Source organism: Haemaphysalis longicornis, unplaced genomic scaffold, assembly GCF_048455015.1.
Source record: "Haemaphysalis longicornis isolate Haplotype H1 unplaced genomic scaffold, Haemaphysalis longicornis Haplotype H1 scaffold_197, whole genome shotgun sequence".
NCBI lineage: Eukaryota > Metazoa > Arthropoda > Arachnida > Ixodida > Ixodidae > Haemaphysalis > Haemaphysalis longicornis.
In genome coordinates, this window is record NW_027526292.1 from 202,556 (window position 1) to 225,186 (window position 22,631).

The 22,631-nt window shown below is 48.8% G+C and overlaps 1 long non-coding RNA gene and 1 pseudogene across 1 annotated transcript in view; one reads left to right on the top strand and one right to left on the bottom strand.

Moving 5' to 3' along the window:
* LOC144166891 (uncharacterized) overlaps window positions 1-15,540 on the bottom strand; it is a 36,774-nt gene extending 21,234 nt beyond the window's left edge. The window contains exons 1-2 of the long non-coding RNA XR_013321787.1: window positions 15,219-15,540; window positions 14,523-14,575 (exon numbers count right to left, since the gene is read on the bottom strand). This is a non-coding gene — a long non-coding RNA (uncharacterized LOC144166891). The remainder of the gene's footprint in view (window positions 1-14,522; window positions 14,576-15,218) is intronic.
* On the top strand, window positions 6,901-8,665 carry LOC144166890 (uncharacterized; annotated as a pseudogene).
* Window positions 15,541-22,631: the final 7,091 nt, after the last annotated feature.

Here is a 22,631-nt window from a genome sequence, read left to right on the forward strand (position 1 = left end):
TAACTTGGCTGTTCGCTCGCTTCCTTGTTTGCGTGCTTCTGGCTTTTACTTGTGTCCTGTACTTGTTTTAACTCAAAAGATTTCGCAAATATTTGCAGCTGTGCGCGCCCGGCCTCAGCCACGTCTAAGCTCGCACCGCCCCTGTTTCCCGTTGTTACAAGCGCAATAACGCCTAGTTTCTTCTCGTTTTGATATCCAGTGGGAGAGCATTTCCGGCACCGTTTTACGCTTTGACGTCAAAATGTCACGTGATAGCACCTGCTGACGTCACTTTGCTGGTTTTCCGGTTTGCCTCGGTGAGGCGAACGGCCGCCGGACCAGAGTTGGAAGCGAGTCTGCGGAACTTGGTGCGCTCGCGTTTTCGTCCGAGCGCCCCTTTTCGCTCGTTCGCAGCGTTGCCTTAGAACATCGTCTGTCTCCAGTGAGCCATTGATAGGGCACTAGTTAAGCTAAACTGGTGCTGGGGGATTCGCTAAAGTGTCGCGACATATGTGAGGCAACCGCGTTCCCTCACTCATGTTGTTCCAACTGTCTCGTTCCATATTTCATCAATACATAAACACTTCAAGTCTGTGTGATTATAGTGCGCTGATACCACGAGAAATTGTTATCGTGTTATCAGCAGAACTATATTTCGTTCAACGTTACAGCTGCTTACAGAAATTTAAATTTGCTCTTGGGGTTGTGGCTTTCTCTAGCAGCAGTTGGGCTATTGTTTGGTTCATCCTTTCAGGGTGTACGATGTTCGGCATGTAACACATGTTGAATTTGTTATAAATCACCTTGGTACGGGAATTTGTTTTTTCTAACACCCCCGCTCTCATACCTTTTTTGAGGGGGTCAAAATAGTGTGAGCCAAAATTCGCACCAACTACAAAGGGAGCGCAAAATTCTTCCGTTGTTTGTTATTGCCAGGTGTTGTGGTGGTGGTGCAAGGAGGTTGCCCTGAAGAAGAGCTTTTTCACGAAGTAGTATAGTTTGCTTTGCAAGAAAGCTGGAAGACAAATTAGCATACGCCTGTCTTAACGGGAGCAGCTGATTACCTTTAGAATATATCTCGTTTAGATGGCCCTTGCACTCCAAAGCATGCCAGACAATTACTAGCTTGAACACAAACAGGGCATATGGAAACATGAGCAGTTCGCATAACTTAATTAGTGAAACATTAAGTTTTTCGTAGTTGGGTTTTGTTAGTTGGCCAGCGTTGTTTGGTGTAATCGGAAATACATACTTGAAGCTGACGTTTATTTCATATTCCGATATATTTTTCGTGGCGTGAATGAACATGCACCGTCATTTTTTCCTGAGGCTGAGAACTCTGAGACAGTGTGTAATGATCCAACAAGGCTAGTGGAGCCCTGCTACTAAAAATAATGTGCAGAACTCAAGTGCACTGGCTAGACAAAAAACTGACTGCCAGCTAGTGCTGCAGGTATACTCAGCGAATTTCGTCACCTTTTGGAGTACAAGAGACTTGCACAAAAGCATATTTTGATGGTGAAAAGATTAAACAGAACTGTGCTGGTATCGCAGATGTAGGGCTGAAAGTAACTCATATGAAGGGGTGTTGACATGAGGGTGAAATGACCTCTACACCTCTGTGCTCTGTGTGCCAAGTGAGATTTTTCTAAGTAAAAGGGGCCCCGTGCTGTGGCTGCAGAAACGGAGGTCGCCATGTCGAGGAATGTCTGACTTTGGTGGTGTTGTTTGCATGCCGGCAGGCCGTGATCTAAGGAAAGCCATGATACGCAATAAAATCGTTTCACGCTTACGCGGTTGCATTACACTGGTCTCCTATCCTTTATTTTACTGCTGGCATTAGTGCAAAACTAACAGATGATGCTCCGCTGCAACCCCCCCCCCCCCCGTTTTTTTTTCCAGCAGGGCGCAATTCAGCGACTGAAAAATTCAATAAAATGACTGATGGCTTCGACATGCATGTACATCTAGTAGCATACAACCGTAGGTTTTCCGCAGCCTTCGTGGTTGTTATATACAATTGTGGCATGCTGGCCAACTGACGGTACATTTTGATCAAGCCCACAAAAGAAAAAATTGTGAAAAGACACATACATGTAAAACAAGTGTAGCAACTGCAGCTGAACCCACTAGCTGTGTGCTAATTACCTATGCAGAAGGGCTGTGCAATGAACGGATATATGAATAAAACCAGCAAGTCTGCTGTCCCGTGACAGCATGCAACGCCATTTCTTACTGGCACGCACAAAGAAATCGCAGTGAAACTTACGGCAATATATCAAAATATGTAAAGTACCAGTTTGGTCTATCTTGTATGGGCAGAATTTTGGCACCTAAACGTCTTTGGCGGCATCACGTGGCATCAGTTTTTTTCTTTCACTATTCGTCTGGATGTCCTTCCCTCCCCTCATCCCAAGCTACAGAAACAGGATCCAGGATCCTGTTTGTGATGAGGAAACTACCCCTAACATCCAGACGAGCACTTCCTTTTCCTCACTTGGCTACACTACTAATGTCCAACACAAGACCCTCCATAATTCTTTTCAACCAGGCACCCATGTCCATATCGCTATGAGGTCTGCCCACAACCCCGCCATCCCTCCTCCTCCCTCTCCTTCTTACCCTCCCCGAGCTTCGAGTGAACCTGACGACGAGTACTAACCTGGACGTCAGCACCAGGAATGACTGGTCTCCGGGGCAGAGACGGCCAAGTCATCACCACAGCTCCTGAGCTAAGGAGCCCCATCCACTTCTTAGCTACATGAAGTTCTCCGCTATTACTTCTACTGTTCGTCTCATTCCATGTTTAAGTGGATATTTTAGCTTTGCTAAAAACTTATCCATGTTACACACTACCTAAATAAAAAAATCAGTGCACAGCAAACTCATCTTTTCCGCCCCTGTGTTTTCATTCTTCGCTTGGCAAGAGTTGACTCTTCCCACTGATATTGAGCGGAAGCCACGGGTTGTGACGTGTATTGTGCTATCTTTGCCATAGAGACAGCCTTTCCTGACAAAGCGTAACACACAGAAAGGCATATCCAAGCCCTTTCAGGAAGAAAACATTTTACCTGAAAATAATGAGTTGTAGACATTTACAACAACCACGTCCCATCTACTAACTTTCAAGCTACTGTGATTTTAGTATAAGAAGAGATAATTATTGGTGAAGCAGAAACAAGGATAAGAGGAAGACCACCGGTAACGCTAAATTTGCTGTACCTTAACTGTGATTACAGTAATGACTTTGCTCTACAATTTCTATGTCAGAAGTGTGACCTCGTTTCCCCCTCGAATAAACTAAAATTAAGTGTTTTTTTAAGTGATCAAAGGGTTGAACCGGCGGCCACTGCCTATCCAGGGCAGCCGCTGTACTAAACTACTAACATATAGGTCAGACTGTTTCGCTTACATCATCAGGTTGCATTTCAGGGACTTGCCAATTCTTCCTTCAAAGAAGCTTATTCAAAATCGGAGGCTTCCTGTCAAATGTTAGTGAGTTCAACTATTAGTATTGGTACGGAGTTTCATTTACGTACAATTACTGAAAAAAAAACTTTCAAATAATAATGAATGCTTACATCACCATGAAGTTTTTATGCAAAGGTGTGGAACCACGTGTCTATCAATTGGCTCTTTTCGGATTCCCCAACATATTGAGATTTTCCTTGTCCATGTAAGCTAACTTTTCTTGACCAAAATACCAACAAATGCGTTTTAATATAGGTGGAACCCATTTCAGGGTGAGCTCAGGCCATTGAAGTTCCACGACAACACAAGCGTACGTACTACAAGAACAATGTACTTTCGGTACTTGAGGGGGTATAGTTCTTTTTTCAGAGTCTTGTGTTGGGCTTTACTGAGCAATTTTAACTTTCTCCGTAAAAGTAATTAAAGAACACCGGATGCTACTACTGTTTATTTTTTTATGACACACCAACAGCCTGTTTTTTTTTTTTTACTTTCTGCGCAGTTTCAACCCTCAGGTAAAGCACGAGGTCCCTGCTACTAGGAATGACTAATGATGTTATGAAAGCTACAGACAGTAATTACGAAAATTAACCAAGGCTATCGAGGGCATTGGTCCGTTTTTTATGTTTGTGTTGTGTTGCAAAATAAGCGATGTTCCAAAATACTAAGTGAACTACCATAACATCAGTCGAAATCGTGCGTGAGTTTATTTCAGTATCGTTTGAATGCGTGCAAAAAATAGTTTTGTTTTCTATTTTCGCAACCCTGCCAGGTTTCTTTGCGCAACGTTAATGTCATGCAAGAAAGCCAACCCGAGGGCAGCTCTTTTAATGTGTCAAGCTTGGCGCCACCCAGTAACGTCACCAAAGGCTGTCATGTAACATTATGATGTCAGAGCTCCAAACGGTGTCGGAAACGCTCTCCCTTCTCTAGTTGTGGCTGATACGTCACCGTGGGGCGGGCACGTCAAAACTTCACTCGTGTCTAGTTTGGTCCTGCTACTCGGAACGGTAGTGGTCGTCCATACTCATGCATGTATAAGTTTTCGTACCTTTTGTCGCGATAATCACCAGTTCAGACAATAAATGAGTTCGCACCTTTGCTCAATTTCATCATCCACCTTCACAGAGTAGAATGGCTGATAGATTTTGCGGAAAGATCAGCCGCGTTATTTATCATTCAAGGTAAACGATGGAATGTATCGCGCTATTTCAAAAAGATCTCAAAGGAGTTAAAAATATAGTGAGAATTCTTGTATCGCTGAATCTAGGGTTTTTTGATCCGCTTACACACGTGGTAAACGTCATGAGCATGCTCTGTTCTTTGGTGCTCACAATAGACCTTTCGATTTGTTCTCGTCCCTTTACGGTACGTCGCCTTAATTTTTATGGTGCCCGCTTTCCTCCTTATTCCGCTCTTTTTTGTTCTTTTTACCGTCGCCACTAGACTAAAAACATGCCGTGTCCTTTGGCACGCCGCGTTGTGGATTAGGTCTAGAGAGTACGCAGAGCAGCTAATACCACACGGTGGTGGGTTGACCCTCAACTCTCTCAACCCCGCACTCAGAGCACTGCTCCCTTTACAGACTAAAAAAAGCAGCGGTGATGCTTCTACTTCAGTGTGCGCCCAGCGTAGCGGGTACAAATTGCTGCTGCTGGCTCATTGGTCTGCCATAAGTGCCCTTACATCTATGGGTGGACTGGCTAGTACTGCGTATATCTGTTACAATGCCTAAACTGTCCGTCGGCGATGCTTTCAGAAACAACACAACGGCCTTGGTCGTTTTCGGTGACGTTAGCCGTCGCTTGTGTAGCATTCTGAAATACAGAACTCATTTCCCCCTATTCCTATGGTACCGTCGTTGTTCAAAAACGTCACTGAAAGCTCGCTACCATCCATATTTTCGCAGCCAGTGATTGAAGACAACCGCTGTATTTCCTTTGTTGTGCGCTGTCATCTTTTTCTTCCTTCACCCTTTCTTTTCGCTCCTCAAGCTCTACTCCTCATCTTTTTATATACGCTTTCTTTCTATTTATCCCTGCTTTCTTACTTCCCATGTGTAGGGTGGCCAACAGGACTCTTTTCTGGTTAACCTCCCTGCCTTATATGTACTGCCTTATCCTTCCTTCCTTGCTTCCTTCCTCCTTTATGCAGTGTAGGGGATAGCGCTCCCTCCATTTTAATAAGCTCCCTCCCTTAATTTTAATTAGCTCCCTGTCCGTTCGTCCGTCCGGCAATCCATGCGTCTTTCCACCCACCAACCCGTCCGTCCATCCGTCCGTTTGTCCGGTCTGTCGGTCCTAATTGCGATCAGAGTTTGAAAACCGCCACGTGTCGCGAATTCGTCGCACGTAAAGGTTCCCTAGTTGTCAAAATATTCCCGAGCCCTCGAATACGGCGCGCCTCACCCAGGTACAGCTTGGGTGCGCTGAACTACATTATTTGAATTCTGCTCTTTTTTCTCTCATACCGTTACTGTACAACGGTCGGTTTATTCGTAATTCATCCGAAGAAAGAACGAACACACGACTTTTATTTAGCACATAAAATTTTATGATCGTTACTTCCAGCCTCCAAACATCATCAACGAACACGGCAGAAGAAGCCGCTATGGTCCTCGCCATCCCTCACCCTACGACTCCAACTATCACTGTGCTCACGGACTCACAAACCGCCTGCCGACGACGCTACGCGCAAGGCCGTGTTTCCACCCTGGCGCTCCAAATTCTATCCTAAAGCCCCCTCTTTCGTTTACCCGCATCGTGTGGACACCCAACCACACCTCCCTCCATGGGAATGAAGTGGCTCGTGCCAGGGACCGCCGTCTGCTTACACGGCCGCTCCTAGACGAGGCCGGCCGCCCCAACCTCGACCGCGGTCCAGCTGCTGTGACCCCCCTTTCCCCAACCGACACTAACATCCCGTTCCACTTCAGGGCCTCCCGAAGCACCTATCCTCCTGCCCGCCCTCCCCTCTCTCTTCCCGACGCCCGCATCTGGCGAAGATTTCAAAGTCACGCCTACGACAACCACGCGGCCCTCCACCGCATCTCCCCCACCTTATATGCGCTCAACTGCTGCCGCTACGACACTCCCAACACAACCGCGCACCTTGTCTGGATGTACCCACTGAACATCTGAACTGGCCATCACACCGTGGCCTCCGCTATCGCTTACCGAACGGCGCGCCGCCGGCAGCAAATCGCGGAGGCCACGATCCCACTTTCCCCCTTTAATAGAGCGGTGCCAGACCCACGGCTTCACTGTACGCCGTCAAGACCGACATCGATCGTTTCGTCAGCTCACAGGGAACACCTGGATACCAGCATCATCCAGGTGGGCCGATTTTTAACAACTTTACGGCCGACTATCACCCGACCACGTTGGCGACGCCGTTAAGCCAAACGGCGACGCTGACGCCGGTTGCGTGGCACAGGCCTCCCGAGGCAACATGGCAACCTCTACGATTAACCAGCGTGGATACGACCCGCATGCCATGGCGTGGGACACGGTTCCGATTTCCGAGACGCCAAATTCTGCTTTTACACCGAGATTTCGGAGCCAAGCTCTCAACGACGCGGTAGCACGCCGCTCGCAAGCCAACGCCAAAAAGGCAGCGTCGGACGCCACCCCAGCGTCCGGCACCCCGGCAGACAAAACGCAGCCTCCCGCCTCCCGTGCCGCAGGACGCAAAGGCAAGCTCATCACCAAATGGAAGCCTCGGCCCTTCCCAAAACCGAATCCGGACAACTATGTAATAGTCGTCAAGCCACGTGAGTGCATCTCGCTGCATGAAGCTTTCTCCGAGAACTGGTACGGAACCGCGTTCAAGGCGTACCTCGGGCCCGAGCGAGCTGAGTCTTTGACAGTTCTTCCCTCGAGAGAGCAAAATCTGATCGTCATTCATACCCCGGACCCCGACACGGCGGACAAGGTTATCGGGGACTTCGCGGTGAACATCGAGCGCAGGCAGGTCCTGCTACGCGGGTACCTACGACAAGATGGAGGCAATGTTTGCCACGGAGTCATCGTGGTCCGCAACACAGATACGACGGAGACGCTTTGCGAGAGCGTGCGTTGGAGATCAGGCACAATCCTCGAGGTGCGTAAATTTGGAACATCGAACCAGTCGCGCGTGACCTTCGCAGGCCAGAAGAAGCCGCGCTTTGTTCACTACGACTCAATGTTGATCCCCGTCCAACCCTACTACCGAACGATTCCGGCCTGCGGCAAGTGCGGTGTCGTCGGCCATCGGATGGACGCTTGTCCCAACCCAAGACCGGATACGTGTGGCCTGTGTGGACAGCAGGTGCAGCTTGTGGAAGAGGGAGTGCGGGCCCCTCATGACTGTGTACCAGTGTGCTCTGTGTGTGGCGGAGCGCACGCCACCAACTCACGAGCGTGTACGGCCAAGTACCGTATCTCCAATGCGGCCGCCCCAAACGGCAGAAAATCCAGAATGGCGGCCAAGAAACGTCGCCAGCCTCAGACGCGCGATGAACCCAGTGAGCCACCGCGCCGGGACAATGTCAAGACGAACAAGCAAGCTCCCTCTACGGGAGCAGTCGGCAAGCAGCCGACGGTGCAGTTCTGCAGTGGTGGGGGCCAGGCCTGGGCCAACGCCGTCAAAAACGGAAAGCAGGTGAGCGGTACGGGCAGGGCTGCCTTCTCGTCCCCCCCTTATCTCCCCTCTTCGGTGTGCAGAACCGAGCAAAGTATTTTGAGCAACCTGCAGGCACAAATTGAAACGTTGCAAAAAAGATTAGCAGCAGCCGAGGCAAAACAGACCCAATCAGTCTGCCCTCCTCCTCCCCCCCGCAGTAGAGGCAATGGAGAGTGAGACTGGCGCAGCGGCGAAGGACGCGCTAGCCGCTCTTGAGGCTCGTATGAGCGCCCTTGAAGCCCGTATGGACAGTGTGATAAATGGTCTCCAAAATCAAATCTCAACTCTCGTAGAAGCCGCGATCGGGAAAATGACAGAGGCCATCCCCACGCTCATAGCACAACAGGTCGCGCGTTCCAACAAACGAGCCGGCCTAATTAAGGACGTGTCCGGCCGGTACCCCAAAACTTCTCGACGACAGATTGATCTTGATGATGATGACAGCTGCTCCCTAGTGGGAATGGAGGACAATCTTCACCCCGCTAGTGATGGCTCGGGAGCGCCGCTACCACAATCACTCGTTAACCTCACCGACCATGGCGGGCAGCCCTAAAATTCGGAAATACGCGCGATCCAATTCGGCCACCCCCATTCAAATCACCCAGTGGAACTGTCGGGGCTTTAAGTCCCGCACAAAGCGGGCCGACTTTTGACTTTTCCTCACGACGTTTGAAAACCTTCCTGCTGTGGTAGCCCATCAAGAGCCAGGCAGTGGTGCCACGCTCACAAACTATACTACGTTTCAGCAAGACCTTTATCCTGCATCTGCATGCATAAAAATTACACGGCCAACTTAGTTGACCTTGACCTTAAGCCAAAATTCTCGTACGTGATGGTAACACTCCTTCCGCTGCGCAAACAGGACCCGCCACTACACGTGCTAAACATCTACTGCTCGCGGAGACTAGCCAACATTACATTCGCAGACCTTTTTAGCCGTGCCTTAAAGGAGCCATGAAGACAAAATACAAGTTGGGTTTATTAGAAAGACTGCTTAGTCCCGATAACAATGATACCAATATCATCGCAATCTTCGAACAAATAACGGATATAATAAAGAAAACGTGTGAAGCAGTCGCGACCCCCTAGACAATTTCCCGCAACTTTTCTATGACGTCACGGAACCTTGTTTGTGCGATTGGCGGCCGCCTAACTGACCTGTCGCGACGAGACATGAATGGACGTCTGTAATGGGGCCTCTAGTTTCATTTGACCGCATCACTTGAATGCTAACGTGCAGTTAACGCACTGAAAATTATGTTTTATTGTTGGCCCGTGTGACGTCATTCTTGCTCATAACACGTCACTGTGGCGCAAATTTTGAAAGTTTTTAAATACTTCTTGCTTTTTTTTCGTTAAAAAAACATCTTTTGTGGCTGTAATGGAGCTGAGTGAGATACTGAATCCTAGTTCTTCCAAATTAAACGAAGTTGTATTTTCTCTTCATGGCTCCTTTAAAGGCTGCGGGCAAGGACCCCCTGGTGATTGTGGGCGATTTTAACGCCCCCAGCGCACTTTGGGGATATGTGCGTGAAGAGCGGCGTGGACGTAAGTTGGCGGAACTTATGTCCACGCTGGGCCTAACTCTTCACACCGACCCTGCGTACCCAACTCGCGTGGGTAATTCCGTGACCCGGGACACATGTCCGGACCTAACGCTCACAAAAAACATCCAATATGCAGATTGGGTCAAGACCGTGGAGACCCTCGGCAGCGATGACTGCATACTCAACACCACCATTCGCACCCGTCCCTTGGCAAGAGCTTTCGCAGAGGCAAAATTAATCGATTGGACTAAATTTAGACAATCATACACTAACTCCACCCCCATTAAGGAGCAAGGGTACCACGCTTGGTCCCAGCAATTGGTTTCGCCCCTTCGCTCCACAGAAACCCACATTAAACTCTCGGATGCGACTCCGGAGGTGGTAACTACCTCCTCCACATTTGGGCTGCTCGGCACAGCCTCGTCCACCGGTGGCGCCGACAAAAACACAACCGAAAACTGAAAATTCGCATCGCCGAGCTCACCCAGCGGGCGGCGGAGTACGCGGCCCAGCTCGCCGACTCTAACTAGCTGGACCGATGTAACACGGCCGCGCGACAAATGTCCAGTAGGAGTACCTGGCGCCTCTTCCGCGCCTTGATCGATCCGAGCCAAACTCGAACAGAGACACAAAAGCATCTCCAACGAGCGATTAACAGCTTCGATGGGGACACGACAAAATTGGCATGCAAACTGCGAGACCAATACCTAAGCACACAACAGGACCCCCGAGGCTCCGCGTACTCGTATGCAGGTAGCGAGAACGCGGAGCTGGATCAACCGTTCCAGCTGTACGACCTAAAGGCGGCCCTAGCAAAAATGAGGCGAGGAACGGCACCAGGACGGGATCACATCACAGTGAAACTACTTGCCAATCTTCCCGACTCTGCATACACTATGCTCCTTGCTTACTTCAACTCTATTTGGCTAGGGGAAACACCCCTCCCGATTGATTGGAAGACCGCCCTGGTCACCTTCATACCCAAAGCGGGCAAAGCCATTAACACGGACAACCTCCGCCTCATCTCTCTTACTTCTTGTGTGGGAAAATTAATGGAGGCGATGGTGCGCGACAGGCTGTCCGAGTTTTTGGAGAACAAAAATTTATTTGCAGACACCATGTTCGGGTTCCAACCACACCGGTCCACGCAGGATGTCTTACTCCAGCTCGATCGTGAGATCCTCAATCCCGTGGAGTACCCTTTCAGTGACAAAGTTGTGCTCGCTTTGGACTTGAAGGGGGCCTTTGATAACGTGACTCACGAAATTATTCTAACACATCTCTCACAAGTGGACTGTGGCCAAAATGCCTTTAACTACATTAAGCAATTCCTCACTGCCCGACAATCATAAATTCGAATTCAGGATATGGAATACGGCCCGTACCAATTAGGCACGCGAGGGACCCCGCAGGGAGCAGTCCTCTCGCCCCTCCTATTCAATCTGCCAATGATAAGGCTCCCTGCTCAGCTGGCGAAAGTCGAAGGCATCCGGCATGCGCTGTATGCCGACGACATCACCATCTGGGCGTCATACGGTTCATCAGGAGACATGGAGGCCAACCTGCAGCAAGCGGCGGAGGTCGTGGACGACTACGCCCGTCGTTGTGGCCTTCAGTGCTCCCCGTCCAAATCGGAATTCGTGCACATACGCCCCTCACCAAAGTGCACCACCAAAATCAACCTGTCAATTCACAGCGGACTCATACCCGAACGCGATGAGATCAGAGTGCTGGGGCTCTTCACTCATAACGATCGCAGAGCAGACACAACATTGGCCAAATTGCGTAAAGTGGGGGACCAGGTGGGCCGGATGATTCGCCGGGTTTCCAATAAGCACGGGGGGTTACGATGCAAAGATGCCTTGCGGCTGGCGCATGCATTCGTAACCAGCCGAGTCCTGTACTCGGCTCCATACCTCCACTTACGCAGGTTTGACGAGAATGTACTCGAGGTCATTCTCCGTAAAATCTACAAGCGCGCTCTCGACCTTCCACTCCACACCTCCAACCAGCGCCTTCTAGGCCTGGGAATGGTGAACACATTTAAGGAGCTGCGTGAGGCGCACTTGACAAATCAATACACAAGACTCTCTAAAACGCCGTCGGGTTGCCGCCTTCTTGCCCGACTACACATCCATCACCCAATACATACGGAAAAGCGCGTGCAAATTCCCGAAGTCTGGCGATACGCCTTGCATGTGCGTCCTCTTCCAGCCAACATGACGCGAGATGACCACAGTGGCCGACGCGTCGCGCGGGCAGAAGCATTGGCTCGCCACAATGGTCGAAAAAAAGGAGTCTTTTACGTAGACGCCTCCGGCCCGCACTACGGGGGTTGGTACACGGCCGTGGTCGTCCACCAAAACACGGCAGTGAATGGACTCTCGTTCCGCGCACACAATATTACACACGCGGAGGAGATTGCCATCGCGCTAGCCGCCCCAGATCAGGACTCGCGGGTCATTATCACCGACTCAAGGGGTGCCTGCCGCAATATCAAACAGGGGTGCATTCCGTACTTTGCTTACAAAATTCTGCAAAACAGTAACTACCTGGGTGCCCCCGCGAATCGAACGATCATATGGGCTCCGGCTCACATGGGCCTTGAGGGTAACGAGGTGGCTGACGCCGCTGCCCGCGCGCTCACTCTCCGGGCATCATCCTCATCTCCCACCGATCCGGACCTAGAACCTATTCCCGCTTGCACCTTTAAGGAGGTCACACAGTTTTATCAATCCGGCCATTCCGTCTATCACAAGCCCTGTAGGGGTCTCACGAAGGCGGAGGAGCGCATCCTCCTTCGCCTTTATACGAAAACTCTCTTGTGCCCGGCAATCTTAAAACACTTCGACCACGCTTGCACGGGGAAGTGCCCGCACTGTGAGGAAGATTCCTCTGACATTTTCCACATGGTGTGGGCGTGCCAAAAAACCCCAAACCTACCCCCTCTACCCAACCCTTCCCTAGAGGACTGGGAGGCAGCCCTGCTCGGCTGCTCTGACCTGACGGCCCAACGGGCCCTGGTCGGGCGGGCCCGGGCCGCGGCCGACGCCATTGGGCTCCCGTAAGGGGGAGCCCACCTAGTCTTTGTACGGGGCGGCCCCTTAAGGACCGCTCCAACCCTCCCTGTACAAACTTCTATAAATAAATGTTTTTCAGTTAGTCAGTCAGTCCCCCTTTTATAGAGCGATGGGAGGGGGCGTTGTTCAGTGGCCAGCTCCAGGACCAGGAAGCCCTGACCTCTCGGGTGAATGGGGCCGCGACGGCGCGCGGCATAGCGGAATGGGATGACCACCCACCGCTCCTAACTCTTTCCCTCCCCTCCTCCTCCCTTTTTTAAAGCAAACCTTTCTACCTCTACCAGCCAACGGTTCTTTGATGGCGTGCAGGACAAGAAACTCACAACGCGGTTGCGGAGGGAAGGGAGGTTTCCACTCACGGAGCACACTGCATATGGCGCGGCGAGTTTACCCAGCGTTCCCCGCGCGCTGACGCTGGAGGGCGCATCGGAGCGACCCGACTTTGTTGTATGCTTTAGCGACGGTTGTTTTGGCGTGTTTAAGCGCAGCTTCGGTGTCAATTGCGCGCTTCCTTCGCACGGCTTGAATAAATTGTTCGACAGCACCTCCTGGGTAACCCGGACACGACGGAATTAAGTTGTCGTACGACAAAGATAGGCTAAGGACTGGTTTTCAGGGCGGGAAAACAAAATGTGCAAAACACATACAGACACCTGGCCGCTAGAGAAACGCTACCTTTTGCGCACTGCTTGCCACAAATTGGACTACATTTTCTAAATTCGTGAATACCTATTTGGCTGTGCTTTAAGAGGTATTACAAAAGGCGAAAGTAGCAACTGGTTCTGATAAAGAGCGATTATAAAAGTGCCCTCAGCTTTCTCGCAATTCTAAAACTTACTAAACTAACTAGTTTATATCAGTATAAATGGAGATCACTAAGCTCACATGACGAATTGTTTCGGTGTCTGCGCTTGTGTCGCGCGGTGGTAGAGCCCCAAGTTAGCACATCAAGATGGCTAGGTTCCACTGTCTCACCCTATGAAAGACGCTCCTTTCCGTTTTCTTTCTTTCGACTCACGGCCAGAATTTTACAACTGAACATATCTAGTAACGTTGTGGCTGGGCTACAGCGTCGGCGTCCGCCGCTGTAGCCCGGCCGTGGCCGACGCTGCTGCTGCGTTCGGGACGCTATCCACGCGATTTTAAGAGCGAATGCTCTTTATAAGCGACCCCAAACCATCCACCGCCGGCGGCGGCGTCCGCAGTGCTCCTCTATATTTAAGAAAGAAACAGCATCCGGCGCCAGGTTTCGATCCGAGGACTTTGCGGGCCGCAGCCCGACGCTCTACCGAATAAGCTACGGACGCGACGCTGATATCGGTGTCAGAACGCGCCTCATATCTTTAACGCACTCAAACTACGTCGTCAGCGGCGTGCGTTGGCGACTCAGCGGCGTTATAGCGGCTTGATAACTGCGTGGTGTGCACGTGATACTACAAACCCGATGGAAGAGATGGAAGAGAAGGCGGCGAGGCGGTGGGCTGCGGGGGCCGAGCGCAAGCGCCGCAAGCGGGCCGACAACCGTGCATTCGCACTTTCACATTCTCCCCCTCGGGGAAATGCGGGGGAATTTTTTTTAGGTCACGGCAGGCAGAATCACTGGTTTCACTTTTTGTAGAGCCACGTGTCTGAATTCAAGACACGTTGCATGCGCAATCATTGTGGGTGTCGTTTAAAGCTTCGCTTTAAAACCACCTTCACAGCGTGGATTGGAGCTAATTTATTTTCTGCATAAGCATTTTGCAACCGTCTGTACAATGAAACAAAATAAGCACAGACTCACCCAAAGACGCGTCCAAATTTCTGATACCTTTCTTGATCACACAAGCATGGCGGCTAAATTAAGAAAGGACAAAACAAGATATGTTATCTTTTACAAACACAAGTACATAAAGTTTTTCATGTTACCTAATTGCTGGCTATCGGGCGAGGGAGTGTGAACATTTATTTCAATACATAATTGAGTCATCGTCCAAACGACGACACGTTGTAAGCTACTTGAGTGCATACTACTGGCTACATAACCCACCACCTTGGGGATAGTAGCTTCTCATTTCTACATAAGCCCGGTATGGCATGCTGCTAACAGTGTTCACAGAGCCTGAAGAATCGTTCGCTCCCGTGACCTGAAGTGATTTTAGAATTTTTGGCCGACAATTATTTTTCAGGTATTTTACGCCAGCAGAGAGCTGTTTCTCGTTAGGCGAAACGCGGGGAATGTTTGATTCTTGACGATCGTATTCGCTTTTTTTTGCACGTTCAACACCCTTGTTATGTTTGCAGCATCAAAGCAGATTAGGCCACTCAATATCCGAGAGAGGATTAAAGGATGTATGCATCATATTTCGAAAAATTAAAGCCAGATGTAGGACTTTGTAATGACTTCAATTAAGCATGATATTTTTTGCGCGCTAGCGTTAATTATTCTGGCTCAGCGAATCGAGCAAACTAGCGCTGCTCCGCATACTTAACTTCTTACCTTAGTCAATAAACGCTTCGCTTGGCCAAGTATTAGTGAGAATTCCTCGTGAACAAGGGTTTGATCCTTCCAGTAGTTCCTGTTTCTTGAGGCATACCTAAGCAGCAAGATGAAAAGTAAACAAATGTAATTGGTCCCCCTTCCATAGGAACCGGTAAAGCATGAAAGTGAAATGGGCCTTCACAGGAGCAGTTGAATGCTTATTGTGCATCGATATGAACTAGCACATCGCTATTTATATTTCGTCGGTATGGTACCGTTATACGCATCAATGTTAGACACTGGATTGCACGCGCCGGAGCATTGCGTGAATCCGACTGAAACCACAGGTGCTCGCAAACCGTCCGTGCGAACGAAACCAAAGGGGTTGTCAGCGAATCATTTTGGTGAATACACGGTCCGCTGCAGCAAAAGGCGCATCTGACCGTGCAGGAGCGCGATATTCTCAATTCGGCGTCGGTCTTACTCCGAGGTCGTTGCATTACAGGCTTCTCCGCAGGTTACGCTGAGCGTCCGCCGTACACGTAGGCGCTGGCATCGAGGCGCCAACTGTCGGCGCTCAGTAGCGTCATGATGCACTACTTCTCTTCGGCTCTCATAGACGGTAGTCCCTTCTGTAGGGATGGATATAAGGCGCGTTTGTCGTCTTGTTTCTGCGTCTGTTCATAGCGCAGTCGGGAGCGCGTTTCGTAACTCCCGTTATGGCGAAAGAGTTCGTGGCTTGATTCCCGGCACAGCCGGCGTCAAAGGGAGTTTTTCTCGCGATGTCATTTCCGTGGCGGATATGACGTCAGTCAGATCTTAGTGCAACCCGGCATAACACACATTCGGGCTAAAACGAATGATACTTTTGCATAAACAAATAAATTCTCGCCAGTGAAGGACAGAAGCGCTAATTACAGACTACAGAACGATATTTCATAAAAAAGCTTTTCTGTAAAAGGCTGAACAAACTGGATGCTTTGTAACTGCTCTAACTGCTTAAGAATTAGGCGAAGATGCTGTGGCTAATGTGCCCAGACAGTGAAAACAAGCGCTAACCTCATTCCTTCTAGCATTCATTTCTACCATACCACTCTTTTCTTCAGCCCTTCCAAAATGAATCGGCTTAAAAACTCTTGGTTAAGGTGTGAAAAATGGAAAGACAAAAGCATGTTCGTTGCAACAGAATTAAAAATGTGTGCACTGGCAGTCAACAGCTCCGCTAAGCTTCACTAAGACTCCCAGAAAAAAGAGCTTACACTAAGTGGTGCTTGCGTTAGAAGAAAAAAAAGCCCGGAACGTGGGCATTGTTGACAGTTTATTGACAGTGGGAGAGACCAGCCGAAATTACTTTTTTTTTGTCAGTCCACCTGACGGGAATGTGTTATTAGTGGGTGCACATGAGTCTGAAGAAGCCGTGACATCTATTTATTGTGTTCCCGTTTTGACTTCCGCCAAAACATACAAGCCACTATGCATTTTTGTTTTGACCCTTGGCTTTATAACAGACAGCAAAACTGGAATATATTCCCGCAACTTTATCTCGCAACTTTATCCCGCAACTTTACGCATCAAGCTTTACTGATGGTGCAGCCCTTGTGTACGCTGTTTCATTGATTCGAAAGCTGCTGCCATTTCTATTTACTTTCTTAAGGCTTCCTGCGTTTTCTACGCATCACTGAATTGTCACATGTGTTTGAGTTGTTTGGCGTCTGTACACAGTTTACTGCCCTGATACGCATTTATATTTCGAATTTAATCCCCACTGTGTTCGCTGATGTACCGGAGCTGCATCCCTTATCCACCGTGTCTAATTCGTGCTCTTTTATTGTTTTCTTTTATATTATTTCTGTTCTTCAGCGAAAAAGCTTTATGCGCTCTGCTGTTCGTGGCTTTTTTTCGGTCATCCACAGTAATTACGGTTTTCATATCTATGCTTGCGATGAATGTGTATCAATCTTGTATTCGAATGCGCTTCAGCAATGGCGCCTCTATTGTCCCTTGCCCGTACTGCCGCCTTGCACTGTCAGGGTCAGGTTTTTTACACTGCCCTACCCACCTAAACTGGGCAAAATAAAACCTTTCATCATGAATCTCTATCCGTCTGGCATGCCCCTCAAAAACAGTTTAAAGCTAACTGGACCAGACTTCCCACAAGATTCTATATCTTGTAGCACCCTCGCGTGTTGTTTTTCTTTTTAAATCGCCCGACAGTGCTTATGGAAAAGTTGCCTCTTGGAGAGGCTTATTGTAATTGTGCCACCCTCAACAACGCACCTCAGTGAAATGAAAACTTCTCTCGGCAAGAAGACTGAGCAAAGACATTTGCGCAACTGAGAGAATGGATGGTATCGCGCATGGACCCGTCATGTCCGGTGCCTGCAAGATAAATTGCACTCTTTCGTGCGCATCGTACGGATACTTGCAGGCATTGCGTGGGGTTGCCCGGTTGCTTCGCTGCTACGACTAAAAGGCGCTCTTTGTTTGTCTTCAAGCAGTGAAATAAAGATGGGCAGTGGTATAGAAGATGCGTGCTCGTATCGCAGTTCGTAGGCCCCAGGGGCAAAATCCAGACCAAACTTCATCCAATTTCTTTTTCTTTTCTGCTACCCTATTTGCGCCATCCACCATTACTGTGACCACCGCTCGGTCACGTCGACGCCGTATGTGATTTATAGCGTTTTCATTAAAGGGATTGTTAAATTGCTTGCGCCAATTTCTCAGCAGTTCTGTTTTTCCAGATGGCACAGTCTGCGTTGTTTGCCCTTTACTGCTTAACCCTGGAACTCACTCATGGCTTGTCTACCGGCGAAACCTACTATGTGGAAATTGCTGTCACAGGGGGATTAAGTGCGGCAAGATCATCGAAGGTCTCTGCTTTGCTTCTTGTCTGTGTACGAACCCGATCGTCTACAAAGGTTACGTTGCTATCCCCGACTACAACGTTCAACCTCCGTTGTTGAGGCCCCTTCGGTATTGAGCTTTCTTGCCTTTTTTTCCGGTGGATGGTATTCGGCCTTTTCTCGCGTAAGTAGTAGAGGGGGCACATCGGTATATATCCACGGCGCCGAACCATATTCAGAACCGCAGAAGAACACACAACACAGCTGTACTTCACTTGCGCAAAAAGGCTCAGGATAGACGACACGACACAAAGCGCTTCATGTTACTTCGTCCCTCCTAAGTGTCAGTCATTTTGAGCAAGGGAAGTACAGCATGAAATACCAACCCGCCCGATAGCTACACACGCCCAAACCTACACACGCCCACACCTACACAACACGGAAAAACCTACACCTACACACAAGCCTAAACAGAGGATACTTGCGGAGACAGGTAACATCAAGACGAGAACTGAGCTGACGGTGGCAATGCCTGCCGTAGCCTTGCGTTCGCGGCCCGACGACATAGAGTTTCATAAAATTATAGCTAGAGGGGAAACTGGCGCTAGTGTCAACGCGAACACCGAGGCAACGCTTACGCTTCGATGGGAATGATGGGTAGTTCTGGAACCGGATTGCATAGGATCGAAACGGGCTCATGGCTGGGCAAATTGTATTTTTGACAAAACTCTTATTGCCCGGTTCGCCGTTTACAAATTACGTGACGAACAAGAAAGCTTGTGACCAAAAACTGATTTTGTAGAAAATAAAACAGCGCGTTTCAATAAAAAGCAGACGCGGAGTCGAAGAGGTTTGCGGAGTGGGTTTTCAATTTGCTGCGAACAACGGCAGGACGCGGCCTTCTTTTAAAACTTGTTGTAGACGTTTCGGCGCTGGTAGTTTCTAATACCAAGGAAAGTTCTGTGCTCCCAAAAAAAGAAACCGAGTTCTTTAGACAAGTTATTCTAGCTAGAATTAGTGACATTCATCAAGCTTTGTTTCAATCAGCCACCGGTACTGCTACGCCGTGGGAACCGGCGTTCGCACAAAAAGTGCGGCTGTTCAAACTAGTTCGCAACCGTCGTCGGCTTCGAAAATACATTGCTCTTCCGAATGAGCTGCGCTGCGACCCTTAATTCGCAGGCAACTTCGCAACATGCAGCGCCGTCATTTGTGTTTTCCTGCTCGCTGTGCTGGCAATGAAGTCATAACCCACCCGATTTATTGACTGCCGTTAAAAACATTTGCACTAAGGCCGGCGTCAGTGCGAGTGCGGCATTCAGTTTAAGGAGAAACGTATTTAGAACGCTTCTTCCAACATAGGCAAATGCCTTCATGCAAGACCCAAACGGAAAACAAAACTGGCTGCACGATTCAATCCATAACAACTTCCGCAAGCCATCGAGTGCCAATACGAATCCATAACTACCCATCATGCCCATCGCGACGGACGATCCGAGCGTCAGACTCCTGTCTATTTGTTATTGTATGCTCTGTAAACGCAAACTAGCCGGAAATGGAGTTTTAATCAAGTAATGTGCCCTGAAAAGTACTTATAGCCAAAAATGTACTCCCTAGGCATGGTCTAAACAAGTGGACGAACCTCCATGGTAGTACCGTTGCCCATCCGTGTAGCAAAAGGGAGGATTTAGAACGACATAACACCATTTGTGAGATGGCGTTCGGTCCCTTGTAAACAACCACGTGCACAATAAACTCCCCACCTGGGGTAATCATCTCAAGCGGGCGGTCGCCATGTTAGTCTTGTGTTGTTTCCGTGTGTCAGCACTTCAACCATGGACTAATGCTAATTAGAACGAGAAAGCAGGACGTGACAGTTGCATGCAGCTACAAAACCGATACCATACGTATACCGGTATAGATGCTTCAGCCAGCGCGATCACAAGCAGACAGCGCGGCCTTGTTGTTTCAATCTGTTTATTTTGGCGGTAGGTGTTGTCAAACTGTGCTGCTAACAAAGAGACAGTTCTCGCCGTTGCAAACAATTGCAATGTTCTTCTGCTTCGCTTGCTTGCGCATATATAGACAATTTAAATTCTCGTACCAGCGCGCCAACGCACCCGACTGCAGCGACTCAACTTGCCCTGGCGGCACGACTTGCTGCCCGGATGTAAACAACCTCCGTATCAATGCAGCGCGGCCGGTGACTTGGTGCGGCCGGAGCTTCAAGCGCCTCGCCTTGGGCCATCATTTTTTCTTATTTGAGAAGGACTAGTCGTGCCATTTGGTGGAAAGATTTTTATGTGCCCCTGTCACACGACGAACGGCCGCTAACAACATTTGGATACGGCGACAGCTCTGGACAGCTCGCTGGTAAGTGCTCTTTCATCAGTCGATGCGTTTGTCAAACGTTTGGATAGGGTTAACTGCGAAGTACCCGTGCCGCACACAGCACGTACACGCACGGGCAAAGAAAAAAGCGCACACTCGTTTTATTGTACTTGTTTGTGGCTTTTGGGGTATGCATTCGCATTCTTTTGTAGGCCGGTTTGTAACAGGGCATTCGAGATGAAATCGTTTGTCGCGCACGGCGTCGTTTCAAAGCAACGTGACGGTTACTCAGGTAGCCGAATCGCCTCCGACAGCGGTGCATCGTCGGGCCCGGTCGGTGAATATTGTGGGACTCTGTCTCTCATATGCATCGAACTGCTCATGTTCTTTTTAGTTAACTGCTCTACTTTGTACTATCGATTTGTTAACGCTCCTGATGGCTTGCCTGTCCAAATATAAGTCTTTGTGTTGTTTTCGTTCAAGGCTCTGACTCATTCTTAGCGCTCTGGTCGGCGAAAGCCGCAGATCAGACGGCCACCCCCTTCGAAAACTGTGCCCTGTAGATTCGGTGGGGTTGTTTGCTCGCTTGAGTCGACTCTTCACATCTAACAGCGTACCCTATTAAGGAAACGGTGACATGCGTAAAAGATGCTATGAGCCTATCGAACGATTAAATGCATATAGTGTGGACCACGACGGCGACGTGGTTCGAAACCGAAATGTGTTTATTCCCTTTCGGATGATAATGAGGGGTATTTATACAATCAGGGCCCGTCAGTCGCCAGCTAAGGCCACGTAATTAAAAACACAAATTCATGCCCTTGTGGAAGAGAACAGAGTTTGCCGTAGCATGACACAAGTCTGCCGGGCATAAAAAAGGATATCATTTTTTTACAAGGACAATGCACACACTCTTCTTTTGTTGGTAATACATTTGTCATAATCAATAGTAAGACCATACACAAAAATTACTCGATTCATCTGACACCTGATTTTGACACGGGGCTAGCAGCTCCAAAGAGTGCACTGTGGTTTTGCGTGACGGAAACTTCTACAATCACGGTAAATTAACTAAGGCAGGTGTGTGTGGCATGCAGCGTTGATAAGTTTTCGAGAATAGCGTTTCCATTTCAGCTGTTTTTTTTGTTGCCATGCAATCACAAGTAATTTGGTGCCATGAACGAGGTTTACGTTAGCTAACAAGGCTGTAGTAACGGTTGCGGCTACAAATGACCTTATGCATCAATCACGCTTGTCAGCTCGGTGACACAAAATATTAAGGTGTCAGAATACGGATGACTGAGTCGACTACTTTATTACTACTGTAAAAAAAGAAAGTGTTTTGACTCAGTGAAGGTCTTTCCTGTATGACTAGCTGTGCTATGACAAATGACCATACTTGATGAGACAAGCCGTAACAAATTAGCTTTGGATGTAACACCAGGAGGGAAATTGGTGGAGGTATCTGCAAGTATAACTGAAATAGTGGGTGCCTGTCCGGCATGAATTCATTATTTGCTGACACGATTTTCTTCTGCAGATCCTGATACATGATCGAGTTGAATGACTTCATAGATCTTAAGGCAGGATAGGCTGTGCTGTACAAGGCAAGGCTGCATTCGGAAACCAAGTTGGCCCCTCCAGCAGAAGTGAGTATTGCCACGGCTTGCAACAGCCGTCCAGCTCGCAAAAGCTCCACTTTTTCTATGAAAGTGAGCCACCATAGTAGGGGAGAGGCAGTGTAAGGGTTTGCATCTTTAACTGTGTGCCCACTCACTTGAATAGATGCAAGCTGGCATCTTAAAGCAAGAAACAGCAGTTAACAAAATCATGCAATACCAAAGTGTTTTTCAGTCAAAAACAAAAACTAATCTATCAACCTACAGAGACTTGCATTTTATCTTCACTGTCATTTAAAGTTGTGCTCGAGTATATTTTGCGGAAATAATATCTTTTTTATTGCTGCAAAAGCCACGACGGTTAATGTACTGGCACTTGGTTTTATGAAGCCTTTGCATTCCTAATTTAGGTACTGGAATTAGCAGGGAACCTGGCCTTACAATTTTATTACTGTACCGAATTATTAAGTTCATTTAACCATAGTGTCTGTTTTGAATTTTACGTGTAGGGCATTTTTTTTCTTTTTTGCTTTTTCAGGCAGATGTTCCTCTGACTCCCTGCCTGCATTCCGTGAACGGGGAAGTTAGCCTCCACATCGATGGCCAGCGTGTCTTGACTGCATCATCTTTACTGGGAG